Source organism: Schistocerca americana, chromosome 2 (genome assembly GCF_021461395.2).
Source record: "Schistocerca americana isolate TAMUIC-IGC-003095 chromosome 2, iqSchAmer2.1, whole genome shotgun sequence".
Lineage (NCBI taxonomy): Eukaryota > Metazoa > Arthropoda > Insecta > Orthoptera > Acrididae > Schistocerca > Schistocerca americana.
This window is the reverse complement of record NC_060120.1, coordinates 677,197,441-677,222,852: the sequence shown is the minus strand read 5'-3', so window position 1 is coordinate 677,222,852 and position 25,412 is coordinate 677,197,441. Positions and strand designations below refer to the sequence as shown.

At 45.0% G+C, this 25,412-nt stretch overlaps 1 non-coding gene across 1 annotated transcript; it reads right to left on the bottom strand.

Annotated features, from left to right (window-relative positions):
* Window positions 1–22,780: 22,780 nt before the first annotated feature.
* Window positions 22,781–22,855, bottom strand: Trnas-cga. Its single transcript has one exon. It is a non-coding gene; the product is annotated as a tRNA-Ser (tRNA).
* Window positions 22,856–25,412: the final 2,557 nt, after the last annotated feature.

Genomic DNA, 25,412 nt, shown 5'->3' with positions numbered 1-25,412 from the left:
ATTATGTGGAAAAATAGGGTGTGTAGATAAAACACTATTCTTACGTGTGTGTAGTTCTCATTATGTTCAATAAAAAATGCGGGGCATTAATTTCTGGGCAAGCCTCGTATTCAAAAAAGGAATCCCAATTTTACATAGACGACAACCAAAATCTCGATTCAAGCTTAACTAGGTATCTTTTGGTTTCCTATATTAGATCCAAACATGACGTTACTCCTTTATTTTTTAAGGTATCAGCGTGTACATGGTGCGTAAGAATTCTGAGCCGTGCTGCTGCTTTGTGTAGATTTCTGCCAGACCGTATCGTTTAGTTGGCATGGTTGCGTTGTTTGCCTTCTTCTCGTGTTCACTGGCGCCACTGGGTTTCGTAAGCGTTGCCTGTCCGCTAGTGGCAGCAGCGGCGCTTTTCGTTGTGTAGTTCTGCTGACCTATCTTTGGGGCGACGTTCTTCTTCCGTGTGGTGAGAGTGTGGAGTTCGGTTGGGGACGCAGGAGCAGCGAGGTCCGCGCAGAGCGACAACACGACGGGACCGCTAGTACCTGTGGAAGGCGGATCTCATTAGTCTTTCTGAGCTTCTAACTGCTACTTGCTATTTTCAGCTTCTTCCATTGTTAAATTCAACCAGCGGTATTTTTCTGTCTTGTGGCCGCTAACGCCCCAGTTACCTGCCCTGGGGGTTAGTGTCTGTAACGGCAGTGTACATTTCCTCGCCTTGCTGCCGCCGTCCGGTGAGGCGTGTAAGTTTGACAGCTTCTTGATTGTAGGTTGGGTGGCGTTCTTCTACCTCAGTGCTAGTCATTCCATCTTGTTCCGAGCGCTCTAGGCACAGTATTCTGCCGGCGGAGTCCAGACCGCCGGTTCCAGCTTTGGTGTAACTTTACATCTTGCATTTGTTTTGTTGGATGTCAGATAGCCTCACCACATTATCATTAGTCGCTCCTTAGACTGCCACTAGTCCGAGTTACCATCTTGTCACCTGAATGCAACTCTTGGCTGTCTTTCTCTTCGCTCGCGAAAGTGTTTTTGGTGTGACCTGCTCAGAGGTCGATTGCTGGAGCACCGTCTGACACTGGCCCTTGTGTTTTACTTTATTATTGTATTATTAAGTTACCGTCATTTGTCTCACCTGTTTGGTGATCTGTTGTTTGTTTTCTTAAATTAACTTTTACTATGCCATTCACCGTTCGACACTATATTTGTTAATTTTTTTTTATAATTTGCCATTTTGGCGTGAAAAGCCTTCAGCCGCGATTGTGGTTACTTGCTTTAAATTTCTGATTGCGACCACATTGGCTTGTTTTCAAAAATTATTTGCTGTTTGTATTTTATGTATGTTGTTAAATTTTTTTAATAATTGCCATTTTGGGCGTTAAAGGCCTTCAGTCGTGATTGTGGTTACGTGCCTTAAAAGTCTTATTCCGACTTCATTGGCTTGATTTCAAAAATTATTTATTAAAATAAATGAGTGAAATTTCAAATCAATCGAATAGTAATTGATTCAGGCCCTGTCCACAATCGTAACCCAATCCTACCTTCCTTAATTACCACGTTTCAAATTATTTCCGCCACATTCAAGATGAGGAACTGTCAGTTCTCCTTAAACCTTGCTGAGACACTGGTTAAAAGTTTAACGTAGGAATTTACTGATTTGGCACACTTTTAATCAGAATTAACGTGTTTTGGGGCTCAGCTGCACACTTAAAAGTAATCATAGTTGACAGCAAACTGTCCAGCGCACGATAGCAGTCAGATGCTGATTAGCGTCGTTGAAGCGAGGAGATGTAATCTGCCCACACGGGGCTGGTTAAAACCGCTGAATTGCGCGGCCATCCAAACATCTGCAACAGTTCTGAAGCAATGAAGTGGAACGTAATAATGATGTTCGCGCGGATCGTTAGTTAACTCATTAGGGCTCCCGACTATCATTCGACAAGCGAATCGTTTCCCGCTCCGATGCCAACGCGGCGCTGCACGCATTCGTTGAATTGTAGGGGAATGAGGACCTGAGCTGTGCAGAGCTATTAGTCGTAGCATTGTCACGTGTGGAATCATCTCACATATCTAGAGAGGATGACGTATTAATGCAGGAAAACTGGTGTACCGTAAATACATTCACCGAAAGTACTTCGCACCGAAAATTTGAAATTACGTACATGTTACCAGCAATAAGTGGAAAGAAGCCCGACAGAACTGAATACGTACCGTGTCTGAGATTTATGGTCGGAGATGTGTCGTCAGATGGTTTTTGCTTTCTGTCCTGCCACCAATGCCATATTTGATCTGGAGAATTCCAGGCTGAACCTGTGATGTGGACCTTACCCGAATAAATTTTGTGCTAACTAAGTTCTAAAAACAGCAATTTAGAGCAGTTATCAAATAATTGAGACTCCAGTTCACGTATCATGTCTGTGGCACTATCTTCCCTATTTCGCGATAATACAAAAAGAGCTGCCCTTCTTTGTACTTTTTCGATGTCATCCGTCAGTCCCTCCTGGATCCCACACAGCACAGCAAAACTCCAGAACAGGGCGGACAAGTGTGGTGTAAGAAGTCTCTTTAGGAGATCTGTTGCACCTTCTAAGTGTCCTGCCAGTGCATCGCAGTCTTTGGTTTGCTCCACCCACAACATTATCTATGCGATCGTTCCAATTCAGGTTATCTGTAATTGTTATCCCTAAGTATTTAGTTGAATTTACAGCCATTAGATGTGACTTATCGTGTAATCGAAATTTAGCAGATATCTTTTAGTACTCATCTGAATAACTTCACACTTTTCTTTATTCAGGGTTAATTGCCACTTTTCGCACCATACAGATATCTTATCTAAATCATTTTTCAATTCGTTTTGGTCATATGATGACTTTACAAGATGGTAAATGACAGCATCATCTGCAAACAATCTAAGACTGTTACTGAGATTGTCTCCTATGTCGTTAATATAGATCAGGAACAATAGAGGGCCTATAACACTTCCTTGGGGAACGCCGGATATTACGAGGGCCCATCTCCGATCGCTTAGCATAGAAGCTACGCGAGCGGCAGAAAGTGGACATGCGCTGTAGGATACTGCGCAACTCTCTCACTACACACTCTGCCATTGCCGATCTCAAGGCATTAGTGTGCGTTACACTACAACCGCGTAAACATGTCTGCCGTCATTGTTGCTCCTGCCAAGTGTGAATTACGAAGTGTAACTCAGTTTCTCCTACCCCCATGAACCATAGACCTTGCCGTTGGTGGGGAGGCTTGCGTGCCTCAGCGATACAGATGGCCGCACCGTAGGTGCAACCACAACGGAGGGGTATCTGTTGAGAGGCCAGACAAACGTGTGGTTCCTGAAGAGGGGCATCAGCCTTTTCAGTAGTTGCAGGGGCAACAGTCTGGATGATTGACTGATCTGGCCTTGTGACACTAACCAAAATGGCCTTGCTGTTCTGGTACGGCGAACGGCTGAAACCAAGGGGAAACTATAGCCGTAATTTTTCCCGAGGACATGCAGCTTTACTGTATGGCATGGAGAGCTGCATCAAACCAGTCTCAGGACTGAAGACAACAACAACAACAATTCAGTTTCTGCAGGCAGAAGGAAATAGTGAAACAGAAATTCATCGGAGAATGAGCCGAGCGTACGGTGATAACTTCATGACTGATGGTGTTGTGCATGAATAGTGCCGAAAGTTTAAAGATGGCCGAAATGACGTGCATGGAGGATGCCAAGGACGCAAGTCTGTCGTTAGAGCCGACACTGGTGAACGAGTTGACAGAATGGTTAGAGAAAATCGTGGGTTCACCATAACTGCTTTGACTATGGAAATTCCGGAAGTTTCAAGATCTGTCGTACCCTCTGTAGTTACTGAACATTTAGGCCACAAAATACTTTGTGCTCGTTGGCTTCCAAAAATGTTGACGGACGCCTACAAAAGTCACCAAATGGCGCCAGCTTTGAATTTCTTTGACCATTATCACGATGAAGAACTTTCTGAAATCAATTGTTAGTGGAGATGAAACTTGGATACAGTAGGACATACAGCAAACAAAACGACAATCACAACAATGGATGCGTCAAAATTCACCAAACAACCCAAAAAAATTCAAACAAACATTCAACAATAGAAAGGTTATGGCTACCATGTTTTTGGACAAACAAGGTGTATTGCTTGTAGACTTTATGCAGCCCATAACCACTATCAATGCAGCTGATTATTGCGAAACTTTACTACGTTTACGGAGAGCCATGCAAAACAAACGAAGAGGAATGTTAACTTCAGGAATTGTGTTGATCCATGACAACGGTCGTCCACACACTGCTGGCACAACCCAACAGCTCCTTGAACAATTTCAATGGGACATTTTCGATCATGTGCCGTGCTGTCCTCACCTGGCACCCAGCGACTTTCACCTTTCTCTGAACTGAAGATGTGGTTAGGAGGGCAGCACTTTCAAACCAACGAAGATCTTCAAAACAACGTCAGTGCTAATTAAGTCATTGACAGCAACATATTTTGAAGAGGGTATTGCAAACTTGTCCACAGGTATGATAAATGTTACAATCGTTTCGGTGATTATGCTGAAAAGTAACCGTAAGTGTACAAAACTTCTGGTGAAAAAATTGTTTTCTATGAACTTTTCTTTTATTTATATCCTATCGGAGGTTGAAAGAAAACGTCCCTGGCACTTCTGTTTTACTCTATGACTTTCCATCTATTACTTCGAACTGTGATCTTTCTGACAGGAAATCACAAATCCAGTCACACAACTGAGACGATATTTATTTGAAAGTATGTTGGTGTTCATCAGGTGTCCAATATAGCATATTATTCTGCACTCTTTTGGCTACAAAATCCTATTTTTCAACATAATTTCAGTTCAATGCGATGGACTGACGCCACGTTACTGGCAGGACCTGTATGCTCGCATGCTCTAGTGGTCGACGTCGGATCCAACATCTAGCCGCACCAATAACCTCACCATTACCCACGCACTGCTTCCCATGGAGTGCATCTTTCATTCGACCAAACAGGTGGAAAACGGTAGGTGGAAAATTGGGGCTGTAGGATGGATGAGGAATAACAGTCCAATGAAGTTTTGTGAGCTCCTCTCGAGTGTGCAGATTTATGTCAGTCCTTGCATTGTTGTCATTGCCGTGAAGAAGGAGATTTTTTTTTTCCTTTATTGTTATTTTCATACCTGTACAATCAGTTAGGCTGTCAGCGGCATGCTACGCCGCTCTTCAGCCATAGAGTTGACAACGATATAACACAGAATGGAGATCCAGAATAAACACAGTGACGGGCAAAAAATAGTGGACACAGAAATACAAAAAAACAAAAAACAAAAACCACGGAGCCGTTCACACTCGACGATAACGACACTGAAAACATGTTGACACGGCGCACATAACACTGATGAATCCGACGGCACAATTGAACGTATGAGCGTGACGGCAGACACTAAAAACACAAAACGACGGCACAAACACGCGAAACTGATGGCGATGATCTCCGGTGCGTGAATGTCCACAGAGCGTGTACGAGTCTGGGGACCTGACAAGAGGGGAAGAAGGGGGAGTGGTAGGGAGAGGGGAGAGCAAGGGTGCCAATGGCAGAGGGGATGGAAGTAGGAGATGGAGGCAGGGCTGGAGGGGAAGCCTGGGGGAGGAGTGAGGAGAAAGGGAGGAGGGAGGGAAAGAGGAGAGAAGGGAGGGAGGTTGCCCAAAGGATCAAACACAGGAAGAGGAAGGGAGGGTCAAAGTTGGTAGGAGGGGTAGATGGAGGGGAGGAGGGCATCATCAGGGAGGGGGAGCTGGCGGAAGCCACCTTGGTAAGGAGGGTGGAGAGATGGGGAGCAGGGGGGCATTGGAATACAGGCGCAGCAGTGGGAGGGGGTGGAAGAGAATGGGGGAGACAAGCGGGTGAGGAGGATCGAGTTTATGGGAGGTGTAGAGGATCCATATCCTTTCAAGTAAAAGGAGGAGGTGGGGGAACGGAATGAGGTCGTACAGGATCCAAGTGGGGGAGGGGAGACGGATGTGATAGGCAAGGCGTAGAGCATGGCGTTCAAGTATCTGAAGGGATTTGTAAAAGGGAGCGGGGGCAGAGATCCAGGCAGGATGGGCATAACAGAGGATAGGGCGGATGAGGGATTTATAGGTGTGGAGTATGGTGGAGGGTTCCAGACCCCACGTATGGCGGGAAAGGAGCTTGAGGAGACAGAGTCGGGAGCATGCCTTGGCTTGGATTGTCCGGAGAAGGAGGGTCCAGGAGAGGCGGCAGTCGAGGGTGACGCCAAGGTACTTAAGGGTGGGGGTGAGGGCTATAGGACGGCCATAGATTGTGATGTAGAAATCGAGGAGACGGGAGGTAGGGATGGTTTTGCCTACAATGATCACCTGGGATTTGGAAGGATTGACCTTAAGCAACCACTGGTTGCACCAAGCGGCGAACCGGTCAATATCGGATTGGAGAAGGTGTTGGGAGCGCTGCAGGGTGGGGGCAAGGGCAAGGAAGGCGGTGTCATTGGCGTATTGGAGAAGGTGGATGGGGGTGAAGGCGGCGGCATGTCCGCCGTATACAAGAGGTACAGAAGAGGGGAGCGGACGGAACCCTGGGGCACACCGGCAGAGGTGTAGGAATCCGTGTTGTGGATGGTGACGTAGGACGGACGGTGGGAAAGAAAGGAGCCAATCAGACGGACGTAGTTGATAGGAAGGGCGAAGGTTTGGAGCTTGAAGAGGAGACCGGAATGCCACACGCGGTCATAGGCTCGTTCTCGGTCAAGGGAGAGGAAATAGCGGAACGACGGGAATTAAGCTGTTCGGAGAGGAGATGAGTGAGGTGAAGGTGAAGGTCAGCGGAAGAGGAGGACGGCCGAAAGCTACACTGGGTAATGGGAAGGAGGCGGTCCTGGTGGAGATGTTGGTGGATGCATTGGGTGAGGATGGATTCCACGACCTTGCTGAAGACCAAGGTAAGGCTGATGGGACGGTAGGAGAAGACAGCAGTGGGTTTGAGGAACATCAGGATATGGGAGGTTTTCCACAGGTCAGGGTAGTAGCCGGTGGTCAGGACTACATTTTAGTGCCTGGCCAGGGTCGAGAGGAAAGAGGCAGGAGCTTTGCAGAGGTGGCAATAGGTGACACAATCGTTACCAGGAGTGATGTTGCGTTTCGTGCGGAGTGTAGCGATGAGATCCTGTGTAGTGATAGATTCATTGAGTTCTGTGTGTGCAATGTTGTCCAAGTACTGGAAACCAGGTGCAAGGGGAGGGACAGAGGTGTCAGTTCGATCGCAGACATATGGAAAGAGGGAGTAATCGATCGGGGGATCGTCAGGGGTGGTAAAGACATCAGAGAGGTAGGAGGCAAAGTGATTGGTCTTACTAATGGCGTCAGGGAAGGGTTGGTTGTCATGAAGGAGACGATAGTAGGGAGGGGGTTTAGATCTGGTACTGGAAGGCTGACCAGTACTTGGATGAGTGGATAGGAAGGGTAGCATTTAAATGGGTGCATGTCTGTCGCCAGACCTGGCGTTTCTTAGCAGCGAGCAAGTTACGGATGTGTCTCTGAAGTTGCCGGTGGCGTCGTACTGTGTCCGGGTCACATGTGCAGAGGAAGGCATGGTAGAGACGGCGGGATTCATGGAGGAGGAGGATGGCCTGTGGGGGTAAGGTAGGACAGTGGGGGTGGATGGCGACAGAAGGGACATGGGCCTCCATGGCCTCAGACAAGGTCTGCTGGAGAAAGGAGGCGGCATGGGTAATATCGTCGGGGTGGAGGTAGGTGAAGGTGTGGCCATCAACCTTGGTGGAGAGGGTATCTCGGTAGGCATTCCAGTCAGCATGGGAATAATCATGGATGTACTTTGGGGGAGGGTGATGAAGGGGGTCGGGGTGGGGGCGACCACCATCTGAAACGGTGAGGAGGACAGGGAGATGGTCACAACCAATGGGGTCCAGGACATCCACCGTTATGCAGCCAAGGAAGTTAGGGGAAGAGAGGATGACATCAGGAGTGGAGTTGGATTCGGGGCAGGTGTGCTGGGGAATGGGGACGAGCTCACCCTGGAGAGAGGAGAGGAACTGATGCCACCGCCGTAACTGGGCAGCCGAACGACTATGGATGTTGAGGTCGGCGGCGATCACGTAGGAGGAGAAGGTACGGTCAATGTGGGAGAGGAAGTCAAAAGGAATAGGGGTGTTAGGGCGGACATGGATGGTGGCACAGGTGACGGTAAGGCCAGGAAACAAGAGACTAATGATCAGGTGTTTGGTGGGGTCAGGAAGGTTGGAGCTGAACTGGGATCTGGTGGTGGTGACCAATGGCAACTCCGGCACGCACTATCGGGAAGGGATTGTCGTAGCGGTGAAGGAGGTAGGACGAGGCATGAACGGTGTGGTGAGGCTGGAGAAAGGTTTCATTAAGGAGGAAGGCATCCACGCAGTGGGTGGCGAGGGTGTGCATGAAGAGGTTCTTATTGGCGGGAAGGGAACGGATGTTGTTGAACAGGATACAGTGCTGTCGTGCCTTGACAGGGAATTAGACGAGGGTGTCGAGACGGGAGAAGGTGAAATGGACCTGGATGTGGGAGTAGGTGGCATACATTTTTAGGTGGAAGATGGAATAGGCGGTGAGGGAGATCTGTTGGAGGGTGTGAGGGCACTGCAGAACAATAGTGAGGAACCTGATGACGTCCTCAGCGGGGGGGGGGGGGAAGGGGGGACGAAGGGAATTGCCAGGACGGGTGGGGGCGTCCAGAGGGTGGACAGGGACGGTGAGTTCAGGAGTGGTTGGAGGGGGTCAGGATTTACATTTTGGGAGTAGGTGGGATGGGGCAGATTGCGGGTATTACAGGGGGGAGGGGACTGAAGGTTAGGGCACTGCCAGAGAAAGTGCACTTCCTTACAATGCGGGAGGTGGGGGCCTTGCGGCACTCAGCTGTTGTGTGTGCATTGTAGTGCAAACACCTCTGGCAGTGAAGGGATTGAAAAGGGGAACGGGAGGGGTCGACATTATATCGCTGGTTGAAGAGGAGGGCACCCTCCTTCAGGAGGTGGTCAATGGAGGGTGCGTCCCCTGACAAAACCCAGGTGGGGCCAGCCGAGTTAAAAATGCGGTGTACCGCCTGCACCTCCGGCGAGGGATGCGCCTTGAGCTCCACCAACACCTCCTGCTCTGTGATCGTCGGAAAATCCGAGTGATCATGGCGCTGAGGGTCGACGGGCGACACGGCGGTTAGGGTTGGTGGATAAGAGGTGGGGAAGGAGCAATGGTGAGGGAGGCTTGGGGTCCAAACTGGGCGATGGGGTTGTGGGAGAGGATGTCAGTATGGAGGGTTGGGCTGGAGGAGGAGATGAGAACTGAGTCCCGTCTGGGAGTGAGGAGTGAGGCGCACCAGAGAAGTGTTGGTGGAGGAGGAGGGAGAGGTTCTGGGCCTTGAGGAGGGAAGGATCGGTACGAGAGAGGACTTATTTGTAGGAAGAGGGAGGGGAGGAGGAGGAGGAGGAGGTGGAGGGAGCAGGGTCAGGTGGGGAGACATCCATGGCGCCCGCGGGGGGGGGGGGGGGGAAGGGGGGAGGAGGACGGGGCAGGGCCTTTTTGGGAGCAGAACAGGTGGTGGTGCCACTAGGGCGTTTAAGGGCGGCGGAAGGGTGAGTGGTGACATGAGGAACGGGAGCTATAGGGAAGTGGCGGGAAGTGGCAGGTCCCAGCGTGGACGCAGTAGTCGGCGCCAGAGATGGTGACGGTGAAGGCGACGGCGACGGCGATGGCGGTGGCGGTGATAGCGAAGGAGATCGGGAGAGCTGGGCACGGGCAGTGGCCTATCGGGCCACCACCCTAGCTGGAGCTGCAGTGACAGGCTGGGGGAGTGGGGGGAAAGGATCAGAGGTAGAGGAGCGAGAGGAAGGAGCTGGGGAGGGAGCGACAAAGAGCGAGGGAGAAGGGAGAGTTAGAAGAGGAGGGATGGAAAGAGGGTGGGTTGACTGGGCACATCATGTAATGGTGGTGGTGCCGGTGGAGGGTGAAGTATACACTTTGGCAGTGGTGGTAGTAGTGGCAGTGGTGGTGGGGGCTGACATGACGACATGATGACAGTACAGGACGAAAAAGAGAGGAAAAAACCGTGTACGGACGAAGACGGACGAAGACGAGGACCAGAGTCCCACGCTGCTGGCGCTGGCGACGGCTGGCAGGAACGCCGTAGCTGCTGCTGCCGCGGGTGGGGCCGGGGCCGCTGCTGCTGATGCTGCTGCTGCCGCTGCTGGCTGGACCGCTGCTGCTGGCTGGCTGGCTGGACTGCTGCTGCAGGCTGCTGGCTGGACCGCCGCCGCCGCCCCTGCTGCTGGCTGCTGGCTGGACCGCTGCGACCGCTGCTGCCGCTGCTTCTGCTGTTCGGCTGGACCGCTGCTGGCTGGCTGGCTGGCTGGCTGGACGGCTGGCACCTGCTCAAAAAAATGGTTTAAATGGCTCTGAGCACTATGGGACTTAACATCTATGGTCATCAGTCCCCTAGAACTTAGAACTACTTTAACCTGACTAACCTAAGGACATCACACAACACCCAGTCATCACGAGCAGAGAAAATCCCTGACCCCGCCGGGAATCGAACCCGGGAACCCGGGCATGGGAAGCGAGAACGCTACCGCACGACCGCGAGCTGCGGACGCTGGCACCTGCAACCCTAACGTTTCGATTAGTGCACGTAAACACAAATCGAAGGGCGGTACTCGTAGCGAGGTACCGCCGGAGATGAAGAAGGAGAATTTTGCTTGCATTTTTGTGGCCACGAACACGCTGATGCCGTTTCTTCAGTTTCCTGAGGGTAGCACAATATACTTCGGAGTTGACCATTGCACCGGCTATTCACTGTGCTTATTTTCACTGCCAGGTCTCCATAGACCTTCTGCAGGCGCCTATGAATATCAGTGATGCTCTGGTTTTCCGCCAAAAGAAAGGCAGTAACATGTATCCGCTTGGTACGCACCTCCGTTACAGACGCCATTTTGAAGCCTGCGTATAGCGCCGCCACCCAAGGGAACTTTATGAAACTACAGGGACTGAAGCGGGAATATTCCGCGATGTCCGACAACAAATGCCGCATTTTTTCAACCTAAACTGACCGAGACAAAAATTTGCTGCATAACTTATTAAACTCTTGCTGAGTTCAATCCAAATACGAATCCACTATCAATATTTGCTACTATTTTCCTCTGATGCCACTTCAGTTACGTTTATCACCTCAATAAGAATGAAATCATTACCAGTTTTTATGTTACTGTGCTCACCTCAGCGACTGACAGGTTAGTGCTGCTGAAAAAAATAACATGCAGTAGCCCCAATTCGATTCCCGGTACAGAGCGGTGTGCTGACCCAGAGCCCCACTGTACCGCATCTCCATGGCGCCATTGCCTGATTGATGACAAGGTGGTTGGTCGGGCCCATTGGTCTACCTGTGATCAGGATGGCGGTGCGTCTATTTTTTTCTTTTAAGTTAATGCAACTGTACTCCTAGGAAATATTACATGTCTCATAAAAAAAACATGCGCAGTTAAAGAATTTGTTGTGGCTTGGCAAGACAGCGAAGCCACTATGAGGAAGCCGAAAGGCACGCGTTTAAGCTCACGCAGGCTGGCGTGAGGCCTGGAACAGGACACGGATTTTAGACCTCAGAAAAAAGGAGGTAACTGGTAGGATACTTAACTTTAATCCATAATAGGTGAACATCGCTCTAGACGGTACATGTTCTCGAGCATCAATAGTAACTGGTAATGGCGCCTTGCTAGGTCGTAGCAAATGACGTAGCTGAAGGCTAAGCTAACTATCGTCTCGGCAAATAAGAGCGTAATTTCTCAGTGAACCATCGCTAGCAAAGTCGGCTGTACAACTGGGGCGAGTGCTAGGAAGTCTCTCTAGACCTGCCGTGTGGCGGCGCTCGGTCTGCAATCACTGATAGTGGCGACACGCGGGTCCGACGTATACTACCGGACCGCAGCCGATTTAAAGGCTACTACCTAGCAATTGTGGTGTCTGGCGGTGACACCACAGAATTACCTTTTATTTTCTGGGCCACTGACGATGTCTAATAGAAACTGGCGATACAAGTTTGCTTAGAACCAGAAGATCCGTTCGCAAATGACGGAAAGTATTTATTCTTATCAACATGCTAAATATAATTCAGATAGAAAAATTCCCCGTCTCGTTAGCGAATAAAACATTAAGAAAACAGTTTACCACAGCTTCAAGTACACAAGACTCGTCGTCTAATGAAAGGAAGTAAAATGTTTTATTATTTCTAGATTGGATGGTATGAGCTGTTACACGAAACGACTTCCGCGAAATCGCAGTTCAAGGTGCCCACTTTCCATTAATCGTTCTTTTAAAATTATTAGTGACTTCGAAAGTTGGAGTGCCACGCGTTTGTCATAGGACTAAGGAGATTTTTGAACGAGAGACCCTGGCGTTTGAGAGCTATATACTTAGTACATATACTTAATACGTATCAGCTGTCCATTGAAGATTTTACCCGAATGACCACTTATCAGTGAATCAGAGAATAAATTCCATGGTACTAGAGGGAGATGAGGAGGATAAAAACTGTAGAGAAAGAGACAGACTGGAACACATCCAACAAATAATTGAGCACATAGGTTGCAAGTGCTACTGTGAGATGAAGAGGTTGGCAGAGAAAGTGGCCAGCCGCATCGGACCAGTGAGATGACTGACGAGCCAGAAGAAATATGCGGGTGTTCAAGGAAAAGTGTTGAGTAGTTTGGGAGGTGGTAGTATTCATCGAAACAAGAAAAATAAGCTGATACACATGATTTCGGTAACGCATACTTTCAGCGATAAGCATGTATTTACAGGGGGTGTTCAATGTGGCGTCCGTTCATGTCAATGCGCCCCTCTGCCATCCGGCGTAAGGAATGAAACAGCCTTTGAAGAATACCCTGTAGTTATGGTACCTGCTGGCACGCACTGAAGACCCGACTCTGTAGTGTCCGCACATCGTTGTTCGGTGTGGCGTAGACCAATTCCTCCAAATAGCTCCATAACCAAAAGTCTACCTACTTAGGTCTGGGAAACGGGCAGCTCAAGATGCCCCCCCCCCCCCCCCTTCCCGACCAGCCCAGCGGTCCTGGGAATTCTGCTTCAGATTTCAGATGTTCTCGCATATTGTGACGAAAGTGTGCTGGTACGCCATCAGGCATGAACCACATTTGTTTTCGTTGCTACAATGGCACAGCCTCCAGAAAGGTAGGTCCCAGTTAACCTTGTGGTAGATGGCGTGACCCTGATAATCTATCGCCAAGTACGCCTGGCCAAACGTTGATTGAGAATCGCTGTTGATACCCGCTTTCCTGCCCATACTGCTGGTTATGGAAATTCACAACACCATCTTTTGTGAACCCTGCCTCGTCGATTAGATGTGAACAGTGGATCTACGGCACACTTCTGCAGTAGCCATTGAAAGAGCCGCCGTCTGCTATGGTGATCCCGTGGCCTTAGCGGCTGAATACGCTGTAGATGATATCGGTACAGCAGTTGTTGATGGAATACCCCACAGATAAGAGAGTGGACACACCTTCTGCTACTAAACGTCGTACACCGGGCCCAGGGGTTTCTTCCACTGAGAGTAGCAGACGCCGTCCCCCCCCCCCCCCCCCCGCCCCCCACCCATGTCAGACGTGCGCACTGTGCGGGGCCTACAACTGTCAGTCTTCCGAGGTGTAAGGGTACCTGTGTCTCATAGACGCTGGGAAAGTCTACCGAACTGCTAATTAGAGGGAACTCTGCTCTGTGGATATTTTTCAGCGTTGAGGGCACTGCTCACAGGTTATGTCCATTTGCTAAACCATAACAGAATATCATACCCGCCATTCCACTTGAGTAATAGGCCTCCATTGCTAACACGTGGTGAAGGAGAGAAAATATAAATGTACTGCACCATTTGTATGTACAAATAGTGCAATAACAGTAAACACAAAAGTGAATCCGCATTTGGAAGAAGTTAAAACACCATGATACAGGGCAGACAGTGTTGTACAATAAAGCACACAAACACAACGAATACTAAAGTAACATACAACAGGACTCGAACCAAACAACTAACTCAGGTCACGTAATGGTAGGTAGAGCACTGTGAACAAGATATCATAATACCCTGCCGACACATTTCACGAAGCACCACTGCAGCGACTGTGCTAACATCCGCAATCAAGCGTCACGCAGTCCTTCCTATAAACACGTGTTTACTACGGGAAGTAAAAGTTTACGTACCCACGTTTATTGGTCTCCTTTTTTGTTTCGATGAGTACTGCCACCTCTCAAAGTATTAGACATTTCTTTTCGAATACCCTATAAATGGAACGTCTGTTTCTTTTACGATTGTAAGAGGGCCTGCACTAACAATATGAAAGATTTCTTATTGTATTTTAAACTTCTGTGGGGCGGGTTCCTGGCAGCAGTCCCTATGGTGTATACGTAAATTCAGTCCAATCTGTTAACGGAGGAAACTTACAGGAAGGTGATCTGCCCAACTGTCGAACGATACGTTATACGCCTGAGGATATTTAGTGATTTTAGGCCACCATGTATTGTGTAAATACCCTCACCTTTCTTCATATGAAATTTCGTGCGGTTCATCGGAACCACGTGTCTTTTCTGGCGAAGCTCCACATCGTTGAGGGGAGAAAGTTAGTTTAATGGCAGACTGAAACACTCAGTACTACAACAGCGATTCGACCCCACAACGTTTTCGGTTTCCACGCCATCGCTTAACCGCTACACCTCCAGATTCGGCTAGTAGTTTTCCTGAAACGAGTCGCCAACATTGTTGCAATGAAAATAACAAGAACAAACGTCATTAATCACGGTTCCAGTGAAAAATTCGAAATTTAAATAATTTTCTAAAGTTTCAGGTATTTTGCCAGAATTTTAAGAACTCTTTCATTGTTGACCACTTTCATTTCTGTATGTTAACTACGTCTAACAACTTCGGTCTGTTCCACATGGTCATAGATTAATATGATGCGTACAGTGTTTTCGATAGATATTTGCCTACACCATATTCTCCTCCACTGTTCCTTCCAGTGCAAAATTATTTCTGTCTGATTTAGCAGGTAAACGACTAAACTTAAATTTTCTTTTGGTAGAATTTTTGCCAAAAATCATTAGTGACCATTATTTTATAGTTCATCTTTAAAGTCAGTTTCTTTTGCCATATTTCACTGATACTGTAATTCAAATGCTCCTGCTTACCCAATTTATCCTCGTTGCATGTTTGATATCAATGCAAGACTGCTACAAATTTAGGAATTCAAGAAAGCCTCTGCCAGTTCTTTGACAGTCTTCACATCTACATTACAGACTCCGAAATCCGCGGTACAATTCATATGGAAGGTGCTCCCAATACCTGAATAATGCAAGCTGTGACTTTTCTGAATCTATGCTGTTTTCAAAGAGATGTTTTGATTCCTCTAGGAACATTATAGTGTTTGAACAGATAATATGAGCTTTGGTAAGCTGCTGGCTTACTTTTTTCAGAGGGCCATAGACAATGGAATGGGAGAAGTGTCAAGATCCAATTGTGTGTGTGTGTGTGTGTGTGTGTGTGTGTGTGTGTGTGCGGGCGTGTGCTTCCAGTTCTGTGCAGTGGAGTGTAGTGTTGTGTGGGGAGTGACCAGGTAACTTGTTTGCAAATGTGTAGCAAAAACACAACATGTTAATTTAAACCTACCACAGATAATTTTACTGTATGCATGAGTTGGTTAGTTTTTTTTAATTGTTCCTTTTGTCAATTAAAAGAGCATTTCTGGTACCATTTGGTAAATGCTCTATAGATCAATAACAGCTAGCTAACTCACTATTGTTTTCGTAAATGGGGTATGGGTGTGTGTGTTTGTCCTTAGGATAATTTAGGTTAAGTAGTGTGTAAGCTTTGGGACTGATGACCTTAGCAGTTAAGTCCCATAAGATTTCATACACATTTGAGCATTTTTTTCATAAATGTGAGTAATGTATAATTGAAAAAAGGGAAATGTATGTATAGATTTACATCGGTAAGTGTGTCTAAACAGTGTTAAATACACTGGGTCCAACGAACAGCAGATTATGGGCCACACAGCAGTATAGCATGCACAGACAGAAAATGGAGTGCGGTAGCACTTGCCAGTAAGAGTCCAGAAAGCTAGTTTTAGTATAATTCTGTGATGGGCTTCATCAATAGCTTATCAATAGCTTATCAGCTTATCAGCTAGATCCAACCAGATGGATGTGGAGATGTATGGAGGTACGATCATTGTTGCATGGCTGACAAGGTGGACTCCAGCTTGATCACAGCAATGGTACTGTAAAGCATCAGCTTTGAACTGTTGCCAGGACAGGGATTAACACTATGAATTTGGTAACTCACTTCATATTAATTTTGAACAAACAATAGACGTTTCAGTTACTAACTGAACCATCGTGTGAAGTAATGTGCCTCATACAACAAATATCTCCTCTGCCTGGAATAATAACCTAAGTCAGTAACTGCTAGAAAAGCATATTTACTCTTAGTTTCAGTTTTGCTTGCGAGACCATTCCGTTCATAAATTCAGTTTAATGAATGTATAATAATATTTTAACCTGCGTTGCATCGAGCAGCGTATTCAAAATAAACAGATTTTTTTATACTTCTTCCACTGAACATTACTGTTTAAAAACAGTGACGCAAATCATGATGTTCTGTGATAATCGTGCATGAGTACTAACCCTGAGTCAATTGTGCTGAAGCGATTGCGTGAGTGAAGGGTTCTTTCTTTTTTCGTCAGTTCCTTTTGTTAGATCTGGTTAATATACAATGTTCTTTGTAGCTTCTTTGAACGTACGGCCCCTAAATGAAGTTACCAAGTGTAATTATTAATTTCTAACCTCGATCAGTCTGATGGCCAAGTAGTTCTTATTTCTTATTATTTGGCTGTCAAGCCGGTAGATTACATATAAAATGTGACTCAGATCCCCAGAGAAAACTTTGTTACGACACAGAAGTTGCGACGATGCTTCTCATAAGTATACTAGAGCGCAGCTTCGTGTAGTAATTTTGCAATTAATTGCTAATTGCATGAACAGAGTAAGGTTGACATAATTGGTAACTGATTTTCAATTTGGAAAATCCAGAGCAGACTTAAGCCAAAAAGAGGTATTGCATCGCAAGCTACTTGTTTGTCAATCTATTCGAGAAACCATTGTTAAAAGCAGGCCGGAGTGGCCGTGCGGTTCTAGGCGCTACAGTCTGGAACCGAGCGACCACTACGGTCGCAGGTTCGAATCCTGCCTCGGGGATGGATGTGTGTGATGTCCTTATGTTAGTTAGGTTTAATTAGTTCTTAGTTCTAGGCGATTGATGACCTCAGAAGTTAAGTCGCATAGTGCTCGGAGCCATTTGAACCATTTGAACCATTGTTAAAATATTATGAAACTGCTTTCAGACGAACGTCCGATGTAGATATCCATGCATGACATTGCCCTCGACACTCTGACTGAAGCCATGGGACCTCCTCTCCATATCGGGTTCGATTTCCGGCAGGGTCAGGGATTTTCACCTGCCTCGAGATGACTGGGTGTTTGTGTTGTCCTCATCATTTCATCATCATTCATGAAAGTGGCGAGAGTGGACTGAGCAAAGGTTGGGAATTTGTACGAGCGAAGAAATCAGCCCAATTGAGCGCCCCAGAAACCAAACATCATCCACATCAAAAATGGTTCAAATGGCTCTGAGCAGTATCGGACTTAACATCTGAGGTCATCATTCCCCTAGAACTTAGAACTGCTTAAACCTAACTAACCTAAGGACATCACACACATCCATGCCCGAGGCAGGATTCGAACCTACGACCGTAGCGGTCGCGCGGTTCCAGACTGTAGCGCCTAGAAGCGCCCGGCCACTCCGGCCGGCTCATCCACATCATAATCCTCCCCATATCGCATTCTCAAACCGATACCGTAAACCTAGTTAATTGTTTTGTCATGTAAGTAATATGGACCATAAACTTCACTTCCACCATATTTTTATTGGTCCGCGTTGTGTAATTTTCACGAACGTTGTTGAACAATAATGTGCGCCGTTCTTTCTATGAATGGCAGCTCACTATGTACATACTCACATACACTCCTCGTCATAGCTGTTATCCCTATCAACCAACAGTATCGTAATTACCATATCCTGTTACCTACAAAAGTCAGTCCGATTAAGCGCCACATAACAGGCGAAAGCTGTTCACACTGTGCGACAGTCCTATAAAAGGCTGATAAAGAGGACAACGGTCGCAATCCCTGCAGCCCATCGTACACGTCGTTCTGCTGAAAATGGGTTGAAATATTGTAGAGCTACGCTAGATCAGTGTGATAATATCCAGTGCTTTTGTGGGAGCGATGCTTTTGTCAATGGCTTGTTCGTCAATGCGCAACGCCTCCCCATTGTCATAACTGCGCTGATAGGCGATCACTCTGCAACGGAAAAGCGTGTTTTCCTCCTTCTCATTCATTCTCTTTCTGTACCGTGCCTGATTTACTGGCTGCGACGTTTCGAACACCTCATTCCCTTATTTGTCCGTCCATCGCCGGTTTTCCAAGCTGACTTTACTCGCTAACGTACTTTTCCTATGTTTTGTGACGGAACTAGACCGTGACCTCAATGGCGTGTTCTACTGGAGCACAACTGAACATACAACTAATGATGGAGCGATTTATTTTGGAGCATAGATATTTAATTGTACAAACGTACATTTAGAATAATAAACCGTTAAAATAGAAACCTAAACAGAAGACAGTCTCTTAGTTTCAAGAAATATCAGTAATTTAACGACTATTTGTTGACTAATGCATTCCACTTGTTGAGTCTGCAGGACAGCAAACCTTAAGCCCATTTCCTTTTTTTACAAATACAACAGCCCCAATACACACACTATGTGCACTTTCCAAACTGATATTCTCAAATAAAATATTCTACCAAATTTATAAGAAAGGCAATAGTAACATCAACAATGAATATCTGGTTAACGTCAGTCATTAGCTACCTCAGAAAAACAACTTTAACATCTTTCTTTAAACTGAACAATCTTTTAAGGTACAGTTTAAACTCTTCTTTCTTTGTCAATGACCATTTCTTGCCGGAACGAAGATAACGCACAGTACAACAAATATTTCAGAATGTTCAGTTCATTGGCACACTAAAAACACGTCTGCTTAGAAGGGTTCTCAAACAACTCGAGCACTTAATCGGACACTGCAACTTTTTGTTTCTGTTATCAGGTCTGGTAGCCAATCAGCCGTGCCACAACTACCTCAATTCGACTGGTCACCTTGCATATTGAGGCATTTAAATAGGGCCCAGGAGTGCTCCTAGGATTCTTAACAAGCTGCTGTGGGAATAACCGCCGTGAACTCCACACAGAGGGGTGGGGGTGGGGGCGGTGATGGGGGAGGGGGGGGGGGGCACTCTTTGATTCGCCTTGCAGTAACAGACACCTCGAATGCGGGAGTTTAAATCTCAACTCGCCATGCCTTCGCTATAGCGACCAGTCCTCAACATTCGCAGGCCGCACCTGTCTTCACTCACTGCCCACATGACATGGCTTTTCCGCCGCTGAGCACACACTGTCCGTCAGAGACTACACACCTTCCCCGCCCATGTCGTCTATGGGCTGCTACCATCCGCAACACCGTAGCGCCAAGTTCGGAAAATAGTGTCACAAGCGGCATATTTTTGCTCCATGGTGTGGTTTACAACTATGTTCTTGACACAATTGTACCACTGAATTATAATTTAAGATTTAACGCAGATTCGGTGGCGGATAATTTTTAAATGTATGTGTTATATTCTGCCGTAGTTTTCAGGCTTCCGTTTCACACTGGGCTGTACTCTAGAAAATGAGTGAAAATTCGGATTTAAACGTCACGTCAGCAGCAAGTCATTATAGATGGAAGACAAATTCGGATTTGGGAGGCTGGTGAAGAAAATCGTTTGTGCTCTTTCAAAGAAAAAATTCTGGCTTTTGTCACGAAGAAGTGACTTAAATCAAATCGTTTAACATAATCTTGACTAAAACAAACTTTCATTGCCTGTATCAAACTGTTGTTTAGTTTATCCTTTGTTCATTCATCCACTACATTCTTTTCTCCCCACTGTAACGTCTCCTGGCAAAACACATATTATACCATAAGTAGAAAAGAGGAGAAAAGAATAATTGAATTGGATGATTGTAATTGCGTGGACAACGATTGTGTGAACTTTATGTTATAAAGAGAAACCATTATGAGCCATGTTTTATACTTGTATAGAATTTATAGATAATATCTGTGTCGGCGAGTACTGAAATCGCCACAGACGATACTTATTAAATATCAAACAAAGATGAGAATATCTCACAACGGGTATAAATTGTAGTGACGGAGCATTAATTTCTCTGTCGTCTTCTTGGAGTTACGTGAGTAGGAAGAGCCTGTGACGCTATGTTGTATGTTTGTGTAGCATTCTTTTGTCGATATTGAGAGATGGACGCCATTAGGTACTGATTTGTAAGGGTGTGTAATAATTTAATCTGTTTAAATGTTCTGAACAGAGTTACTTAATGAAAACTTGCATTATGATATGTAATAAGCTTGCCTGGTATTTTATCCCATCCTTTTAAGACATTTTCAGCTATTTAAATATTATTCGTGGTGCAGAGCTGCGCTACGAACGAACGAGCCGCTGCCGCGGCGCATTCAAACTGCATTAAATGACACCAATCATACCGCAAAGAAGCGGACAGGTAATAGTGAACTAAAATTATTTATTTCAGCTTTTGGAACTGCAGAGCAGAGCAGCAGATTTTATGATGTGTTTTACAGGTGGACTCGCGCTGCGGATGATATGTTATTAACAGTGCAATAAGATAATTTACCTTCATAACATAAAAGAAATCTTGCTGTGCGTAGTTCTGGTCTGGCAAACATTATAGTTAAAACATCTTTTTCTCTGATAATAGTCTCATGTTCTCGTGTTAGTCGTGGTACTTATTGGTGTTTTACTGTTAACAAAAATCCACTGTAAAATTTTGATGTTGAACAAACACTGCGTACTGTAACGTAAGTATTGATAACGAAATAAATTTCAGCAACCTTTTCGATAACTGTAAAGTAAGGAAGATATGTTGAACTGTATAGCGATTTACAGTAACGAAACAATGTTCCTTTAATAGAAAGCCAGATCAAGAATTAATTGAACATAATATATTTTGTTTTGTTCAAAATTAATGATCCAATGAAAGTCACAGCACAGCATCCCTAAAAAGTATTTCAGTGCTCTTTTCGTAGCAACATATTTTATCTCATGTATTAGTTGTTACGCGAACAATAACAAAGCAGAGAGCCAGCGAATCCACCTATCATAAATGTTCTAAATATATTCTCACATTTTGTTCAACGAATACGCTTTGTTTACCGTTAACTCCATTGGTGTCCCAAAGAAATTGTGCATTACGTTCAATGTCTAAGCCTTCCTTCCTTCCACAGTATCGAATAGAAATCTTTACAACAGTAATTCGTTTCCCATTCCTATTCTACCATATTTCTGAATATTACTTTCACTGAATGCTGTCGAACGTTTTCTGCACGTCCGCAAAGGACTGAATAAATATTGGAACATTTTTTCCTTTTGTCACTAAGTGTAATTTCGTAACTATTTATCAGTCAGCTTTTCATCGGCATCTAGCACAATGAAGTACTATTATTTAGTCTACGCTACTAAACTCCATTTCAGACCTTATTATTCAAAGTTGACCGTGCCATAAATCGCACACCTTACACTAGCTCTTGCTTCAGCAGTGTGAATTTATACATTTCTTAAGGTTAAATAGAGCGTGAATTTAGACACTAAATTACGTAAACTCTTTATTTCCACGATCTCCAGTAGTAGTTCCAGTAATATTTAATCTTCTTTTGCTCCTTTACCAGACAAGAGAGTTTCCTCCATTGCTTAAAAAAAAATGACAATAATGTAGGATCATCAGTATCTTTGTTATTACAAAATACCTCATGAAAGCCAAGATCTGATTTTTCCAAATGTGTAACTTATCCGCCTCCTCCTACTATTTTCTTGTTTTTCTTCTTATGTTAATAAATACTTCAGAAATTCATTTGTTAGATACGTGTCGTATTTCGTCTACTGTCAATGTTTCTTCAGCTCCCAGAGTACAATGGAGGTTCCATAAGGTTATGTTGCGCCGAAAATTCTCTGAGCAACCGCTGTGACCCTTACCTTCTATTAACCATTGTTAGTTGCTCTTAGGCAGCCAGCTATAGTCATAGTTTTCGATTATTTGGATAAGATGTTACTGGAAGCCTACCTTTAAACGATATGACACTCTTGCTACTGGCTGGCTGCAATATTAATTACTGTATTAAGTTTTTCGAAAGTAATAATATCTAACGTGATGAGCAAACGAGTCAAGCCGAGAACACGTGAAGCGAGCAGTAACACTTGGTGAAATTAATACTTCGGGGCAATATCAACGAATGTGGAAGAGACTGTTAAAAAAGTAAAGCATAGAGCTAACGAAACAAAGGGAGCAAATAACATCGTAAAATAAACGCCGGCAGTCTATAAACTTCATAACTTACTAATTCATTTCTGATTTTACCATCAGCGTGGGTTTGGTTTTTTGCCAACGGGAACGCAAGAGTTATTAATCGTCTCTAGAATGCAATTTTCACTCAACAGCGGAGGGTGCGCTGATATGAAACTTCCTGGCAGAGTAAAACTGTGTGCCGGGCCGAGACTCGAACTCGGGACCTTTGCCTTTCGCGGGCAAGTGCTCTACCAACTGAGCTACCCAAGCACTACTCACGCCCCGTCCTCACAGCTTTACTTCTGCCCGTACGTCGTCTCCTACCTTCCAAACTTTACAGAAGCTCTCCTGCGAACCTTGCAGAACTAGCACTCCTGAAAGAAAGGATATTGCGGAGACATGGCTCAGCCACAGCCTGGGTGATGTTTCTAGAATGAAATTTTCACTCTACAGCGGAGTGTGCGCTGATATGAAACTTCCTGCCAGGATATGCTATTGGCCTGTTAAGAACTATAGGGGAAAAATATATGGAGAAAGGTAGAGAAATCTTCGCTGTTTTTATAGGTTTAGAAAAGGCTTTTGACAGAATTCAGGGGAGCAAGCTGATGGATATTTTGAAGAGAAAAGGAGTAAATTGGAAAGAGAGACGACTGATACAGAATCTATATTTACACCAGAAATTAAGGATAAGGACTGGGTATGAAACGTCAGAAGCAAGCAGCATTGGACGAGATGTTAGACAAGGTTGTTGCCTTTCCCCACTGTTGTTTAACGCATATCTTGAAGAGATTATTGCGAAAGGATTAGACGGGAAAAAAGGAATATGCATTGGTGGAAAGAGACTAGAACGTATAAGATTTGCTGATGACATGATATTAGTGGCAGAAAGTGAGCGGACAGTGAATAACATGCTGAAAGATCTGAATGAAGCTTGTGCTGAATATGGGATGCAAATAAACACAGCAAAAACAAAGAGTGTGGTCATCAGTACAAGACGCAGACTGTCCAGTATTAAAATACGACGAGCTACCATTAGCCAACTAAGTGCATTTAAATATCTTGGAAGCATAATACTCAAAGATTTGAGATGTCACCAGGAAGTGAAAACTCGAATTGCCATAGCGAAGGAGGTATTCAACAGAACGAGGAGACTGTTACGTGGCAAATTAAATAAAAGTCTAAGGAAAATGCTTGGAAAATGTTTTGTCTGGAGTGTGGCACTACATGGGACAGAAACATGGACTCTGAGATGAGAAGACCGAAAAAAGGTTAGAAGCATTTGAGTTGTGGAAGTGGAGGGGAATGGAGAGGATACGCTGGATAGAAAGAGTAAGTAATGAAAGAGTATTAGAAAGACTTAGTGAGGGAAGATGTCTGCTTAAGGTTATAAGAGAATGAAAAAAGAACTGGTTGGACATTCATTGAGAAAGGAGTGGTTGCTAGCAAATGCTTTGGAAGGACTGGTTGGTGGGAAAAGATTGAGAGAAAGAATGAGATACAAGATGATAGATGACATAAAGGGAAGAGAAAATTATGTGGACCTGAAGAGAATGGCAGAAGACCGGAGAGCATGGAGAACTACTATGTGAATACCTTCCTTTTGGCAGAACACTAATTACAACGTACGGAGACTGAAATGAGTGGTGTGCCACGCGGTTTCTAAAACAACTGGATCGCGTCCATTATAATACAGTGTTTAGTTATAATCAGAAAACACTCTAAATTGAAACTGAGGAGTAAAGCAAATGGTATAACGCGCCGTAACGAGTTATGCGGAGCAACACGTCTCTATACTGTTACCAACAGTCTCTAAACGAATGTTAAATGCAGCACAAAGCTCGCCTCTTTTCTATGCTTTGCACGCACTAGTGATGTATCGTTCCAAAGTATCTGAAAAAATAGTCATAATTTTCTGCATTATAACGAGCTACTTACACATTCACGAAGTCAAATCACTGACGGACGAAGAATTACTTACTCAACGCAAGATGCTTTGATACCGTAAGCAGTCCATGCTATAACAAAAGCTTTTCTTCAGATGCCACAATCGAATTGTTCACGTCCAACTTCACCTATAGACTCTTAACTGAAGTACTCCAAGAAAGCGTTTCTATCACCTATTTACAAATCGGGATTACCTGCTTATCTTTATATCTTTAACAGGCCTTATTCTGCGTAATATAAGGGAACCTAGGAAGCCATAATATTTTTATCTCGAGGAATATGTGAGGTATTTATGAACAGTTGGAAAACTATTTCTTCAACCGTAAAGTCACGGAATACTCATTCTTTTTAAAAAATATTTTCAAACCAACTTCTCTGCTTACATGAAAATTTTGTAGATAAAGTCTATAAATATGATATGCATTCCTGAATAAATATATCCATCCATCGTGCTATTTCAAATTACCTTGGCTTCATTGGAAATGAAAAATTGTACAAATTGTACAAATGTTTACAAAAATTGTAATAACTTAAAACATTTTTGTGCAAAACTAACTTTAATATTAAAAGCTTTTACAGAATTCATAATTACATATTTGAGTCAATTTTTGGCGTCCTATCTCAACATTTTGTAAGCATTTTATGTTATAATTTTCATTTAATTACTGGCAACCTACTGAAAAGGTTAACCACAAATTTCGTAAATACGCTCACTAAATATTTTTAGGAAGCTAATAAGATAAAAATTATATCTTATGATACAAGCAAAAATAATCATAAAATGGGTAAGTTCTACATCTACATCTACATTTATACTCCGCAAGCCACCCAACGGTGTGTGGCGGAGGGCTCTCATTACCTCCCTTTCCCGTTCCAGTCGCGTA